Source organism: Miscanthus floridulus, chromosome 15 (assembly GCF_019320115.1).
Source record: "Miscanthus floridulus cultivar M001 chromosome 15, ASM1932011v1, whole genome shotgun sequence".
NCBI lineage: Eukaryota > Viridiplantae > Streptophyta > Magnoliopsida > Poales > Poaceae > Miscanthus > Miscanthus floridulus.
Window position 1 is genome coordinate 48,701,889 of NC_089594.1, and position 5,937 is coordinate 48,707,825.

At 41.9% G+C, this 5,937-nt stretch overlaps 1 non-coding gene across 1 annotated transcript; it reads left to right on the top strand.

Moving 5' to 3' along the window:
* The first annotated feature begins 5,458 nt into the window (after positions 1-5,458).
* Positions 5,459-5,564, top strand: LOC136509715 (small nucleolar RNA R71). Its single transcript, XR_010772462.1, has one exon. It is a non-coding gene; the product is annotated as a small nucleolar RNA R71 (small nucleolar RNA).
* The last annotated feature ends 373 nt before the right edge of the window (positions 5,565-5,937 follow it).

Below are 5,937 nucleotides of genomic sequence, written 5' to 3' on the forward strand. Positions count from 1 at the left end.
AGATAACTTATGTATCTAGCTCCTGTTAAAATTTGGTGGCATTTGGCCTAGTAGTTTAGGAGCTACAGTCATTCAAAGTTGGATCACCATTTTGCTTGCTCTCTGTCTTGTTTGGACCTGATTATGAGGTTCTATAAATTCGACCTGGTAAAGGTTGGAATCATGCCTTCAGGTATGAAAATGAATTGTAGGCAATTTCATAAGCTTTCTAAATTGTCTTGTTTCCTATCATTTTGAATTGTAGATCTCTGGTTATGATTAGTTTACAGTACCACTGCATAGTTCCAATTTGGCCAAAATTCGAATGTTTGTGCGTATGCTTTGTTGCATTGTTCTTGTTGATTGTTTAGGTGCTAGCCTAGCTTGAGAACATGCTTAGGTGCAGGTGCAAGGTCCTTAACTGAAGATGAGCAATTGTACATTAGGTTGTATAAACTTGGTAAGTTAAATTGATTTGAATAGAGCTTAAGTCAGAAAATGCGAACTGCAGTAAGCATGTGCATTCCCCGAGCATTCCTAACTTCGTTCATGTGCATCCATGATATTTATCTTGCGCATGCATGCAATAGGTGTTCCAGAGGGATTGATGCTTCTGGAGTTCGAGGGAGCGAGCCAGGAGGAGGAGCCCGAGGTTCAGGTAATCGACGAAGCAGCCACCGAGGAGGAGTTGCCCAAGTGCCCTGACCACCGCCCATCTTCTTTCCTGAAAGGCAAGCCCTGGAGCATTCTAAGTCTCCCATGTTTTTACAAATATCTTGAGTATCTTTTATTGTTGATGATGCATTAAGTATAGGAATTGGTTGGAACCAATTGTTGCATTATATATCTATCCTTGTCCAGATATCGCACTTGAATCCTATTTAAGTTCAGGAACGGGTTAAATGCTTAGCCATGCTTAGTGCGGTAGAAGTCAGGTGATTTCCTGTCACGTGTGAGCTTTAGGATGAGGTGGATCACGGTTGGCTATATTTGCTATCATGGAAAAGAACCATGTTAATAATGAATGAAGATCTGGTGGAGTCTTGTGTAAGGTTGGACATAGTGACTCTATCTGTGTCATTTAAGGATCGATGCGCTGTATGTCCTCATGTCATGTTGAATGCAGCCCAACACTTAGCTAGCCAGATAACTCATTCCGACCGCAAAGCCTAGTAGCTCGACTCAGGCTAGGAATGCAAGCAGTGGCGCGCATTCTGGAGGTAGTAAGGATGTGCGGAGAGCCATTGGCATAAGCCCAAGGCGGGTTAGAGTCCCGATCAACCTTGGCAGAGTGGTTCTCTAAGAATGCCGATCTATTCGGACTCGCGACTCCTAAATTGTGCCAAAGGTGACTTAATTGTGACCTTGATGGGGGAAGCAGGGTTTTTGTTTAGGAATACCCCTCCAGCTAGATAGGAATCAATTCGAATCACCATCTCTCCCGGATAGTGAGAACTTGACTGAGCAGCGGCAACATAGATTCAATTAATTTAACAATATGGTTAAATGGATGATGATAATAATGTTGCCACGATTTATACCTGCTATGGTTATTAATGTTTGCATCTTAATCAAATGATTGCTTAGTACAGGTGCTAATATAGATGACAGGTTAATGGCTAAAAGTCACTGCTAGCTCAGGTTAAGAGTTGATCATTATTACTTATGCTTTTCTGCAAAAAGGAAGTGTCAGCCAGATCCACTAAATTAAGCTATGCATGATCCTTGGTGTCATTTGTTTTGGTTTCCGACGGGTAAGTCTAGCTAAGTACATTCTCGTACTCAGGGTTTATTCTCTCTTGTTGCAGATGACCTTCTTTATTAGGGCTTCTATAAGTATTGTCTCCACCCGGCGGGTGACGAAGACTAGATCATGGGCATGATCTCTGTTTATCTTATCCGAATGCTTTTGTGGGATGTGATCAGCAAGCTGGTACTTGTATTTGAACTCGTGTGTGTGAGTTAAACTATTTGCTTCTGCTACTTTACAAGACTTGGTTTGTAATAACTATGACTCTGAGGTGTTGTAATCTATCTGCAAACTTCTTGTGAAATGTTGTAACATGTGACGTGTTATGTTGAATTACTGTGATCTTGGTTGTATGCAAGTTGGTTTGAAATCCTTCGTGGTTTCAGTTGACTACCGGGTTTATATGGGCTCAAGTGCGAGAATTTGATTGCTTCGGCAATTGTTTTTGTACTTGTGCTCTTATAAATTGGTCAGGTTCGGTGACATACGTTATACTTTTCTTAACGGCGACACCAAAACTCATGTAATCATAAGTGATAAGCTTAATAATGAGGAGACAGCTAAACTCATCACCATCCTTGAGAAACATAGGTCTGTTCTCGGTTATTCCCTTTAGGATCTTAAGAGGATAAGCCCAACACTTTGCACCCATCGCATTCCAATTGAACCCTCTAGCACACCGTCTAGAGAACCTCAATGAAGGAAGAATAATGCGATGAGGGAAGTCATGAAGAAGGAAGTCCTCAAACTTCTTCACGCTAGAATTATTTATCCCATACCACATAGTGATTGGGTTAGTCCCATCAGGTGGTACCCAAAAAAGAGGAATGATGGTCGTTGAAAATAATAAAAATGAGTTAATCCCACAACGTACCATCATGGGGTGGAGGATGTGTATAGATTATCGAAAACTCAATAGGGCTATAGAGAAAGATCACTTCCCGCTGCCTTTCATTGATGAAATGTTAGAGCGGTTGGCAAAGCACTCTTTCTTCTATTTCCTTGATGGGTATTTGGGGTATCATTAGATTCCTATCCACCCCGATGATCAAAGCAAGAATACATTCACTTGCTCATATGGAACATATGCGTACATACAAATGTCTTTCGAGTTGTGCAATGCACCCGCGTCATTCCAATAGTGCATGATGTCTATTTTCTCAGACATGATTGAGGAAAACTTTCAATCATTGCTATGAGAATTTGGACAAAGTCTTACAATGATGCCAAGAGAAGGACCTAGTACTTAACTGGGATAAGTGCCATTTCATGGTCTGAGAAGGCATCATCCTTGGGCACCTTGTGTCTGAAATGGGGATCGAGGTAGACAAAGCCAGGATCGAGGTTATCGAGCAACTACCACCCCCTGTGAACGTGAAAGGAATCCATTGCTTCCAAGGTCATGTGGGGTTCTACAGACATTTTATCAAAGATTTTCACAAATCTCTAGACCCCTCATGAACCTACTAGCTAAGGATGCACCTTTCAAGTTCACCGATGAGTGCTTAAATGCTTTCCACACCCTCAAGAAAGCACTCATCTTAGCGCCAATCATCCAACCTCCCCTAGAACTCCTCCGAGTAGGGCCTGAATCAAGCCATGATGAAGTCTCTTCGGCTGAGTCCGAACCCATAGCTCCCATTTGGGGACCCTCACCCAAACCGGAAACTCCGAAGGAAGGTTTCTAACCTACAGAATTTCCATTTTTCGAGGATGAATTTCATGGAGATTTTAGAAATACCTCAAAATACTCATATCAAAAGAGACCACCCATTCCTATCACTCCCCTTGACCCCCTAGACAAAGAGTTCCTTAGGGAATCCATTAGGGAGCTAACTGCCATCATGAGCAGCGAATGGATAGAAGAAGCGAAGCTTTCTTCTAAAGTAATTCAGATTTGCACCCCTTCTTTAACCATTCAATGCAATATTAGTGACGATTTGGTGGATGTGCTATACAATCTAACTGTTGGAGCAAACATCATCTCTAGGGAATTGGAAGTGGACTTGTCCAGATCCAACATAGATGATTGTGTTGGTGGTGTTGAGGAACGGTCTTCCAAGGATGATGGGTGTATCGTCTTCTTCTTCTCCCATGTCCAGGACCATGAAATCAGTAGGGGCATAGTGATATTGTATTCTTACCATAACGTCCCTCGCTATTCCCTTAGGGAATTGGATTGATTGGTACACCATCTACAACTACAAATATGTAGGGAACAAAGGTTTGTTACTGAATAAATATTCATACATTACCTTGGACATTATATTGATGCCTGATCCAATGTCGCAGAAGGTCTTGTGGAAGATTCTTTTTCTAATGGTACACTTGATCATCGGTGCGCCTGGGTCATCCTTTTTAGCAAGGAATGGTGAAGCGAGGAGGTGGTTGTACTCAGATCGGAGTGTGTTGATTATGTTGACCGTTTCTTCTTGTGGCTAACTGGTCTTGTTCTTCCTCCTTTGGTTCTTCTTCTTCTTGGTCACTATTGTCTCTTCAGGTAGGTATGCCTTTTGTGCATGACTAGGAGATTGTAAGATGTGGTTCTTGAACGAGAACTTCTCCTTTTTATCCTTGATTGTGAAATAGATCTTGGCACTATCCACATAGATGATGGCTTTTGGGGTGCTCAAGAAAGGTCGACCTAGGATGATGGGTGCCCTTTCATCTCCACCTATTTCCAAAACCACAAAGTCTATGGGAACATATGATTGTCCCATTTGGATGATAGCATCTTCAAGAACTCCCTTAGGGTAGCAGAGTTATTGATCTGCAAGCTACAAATGCATATTTGTGTATAATAAAGTATCTCCATTAATTTTATCATACATTACCTTTGGCATGATGTTGACACTTGCTCTGAAATCACATACAACTTCCTGGAAGATGTAAGGTCCAATGGCGATAGGGATGATAGGTCTCCCTAGATCACCATTCTTTTCAAGTAGGGTGTAATCTATCCACATTCCCTCTGATGGCTGCATGTAGTAGAAAGCTGCATCATGAATATCGACATGATTTGTAGTTTCTAGATCTTTCGGCTGCCCCAGAATCTTACCTTTGTCGGACAGAGGAACAATAGCCACCAGCTGAGCTATTTGTGATTCTATCATTTTATTAAAGCTATGCTAGTTCTTAATGGTAGAAGCGAAGCTATCCATTCTGTTACCTTCTTAGATAATCCTTCCATAAGTCTAGATGGGCCAATAATTAATTCTCTCAAGGGTGATTGATTGAAGTTATTATAATTATTACCTTAAGGGTTACCTTGGTAGTTACCTTGGTAGTTTCATAAGTCTATTACTGGTTCCATCCTTGATTCCGTTGAGCATGATAGTAGTTGTTGTTGATAAAGTTTACATCCTCTTGGGTTTTAGGACAGCTATTCCCTAAATGCCAGTGTTGCCACATACTTCACATGTCATGAGTGAATCATGAATGTGCATGACTTCTAGCTTTTCTTTAGCTCAGTCTTCAAGCCTTTTAATTAGCAAATCCATCTTGGCAGACAATATGTCTACCTCCTTGAGTTGATACATACCTCCACATCTCTTGTAGGTCTAAACATGTTCTTCATTCTAGCCTTGGTTCAAGGCCATCTTCTCCACAAGAGTGGTCGTAGCTAGAAGTGTAAGTGATAAGAATGCACCTCTAGCAGTAGCATCCATGGTCTCATGAGTACTATTGGTCAACCCATGGTAGAACATCTACATGAGTAGCCAATTCTCCAACCCATGATGAGGACACTCTGATATATAGTCCTAAAAGTGTTCCCATGCCTTAGGGACAGATTCATCATGCTATTGCTGAAAACTTAAGATTCTCCAATGCAGACCATTGGTCTTGCCCATGGGAAAGAACTTTGCTAGGAAAGTAGTGGAGTAGTTATCCCATGTAGTGTCTCTGTCTTTGTTGGCATAGAACCACTGCTGGGCCTTCCCCAAATGTGAGAATGGGAAGAGGCAAAGCAGTATGGTGTCCGTGGTTACTCCCTTGATGGTGAAAGTGTTGCATATCTCCAGGAAGTGTCGGAGATGAGCACTAGCATCTTCATGTGCCTTTCCACAAAACTGGCTCGCTTGCACCATGGTGATGACAGCTGGCTTGAGCTCAAATCCATTGTCTCCGTCATTGGTTGTCGGTCTAGTACGAATGTTAGCCATAGTTGGAGCAGAGAATTCACGAAGAGTCTTGTCAGCCATGGCTTC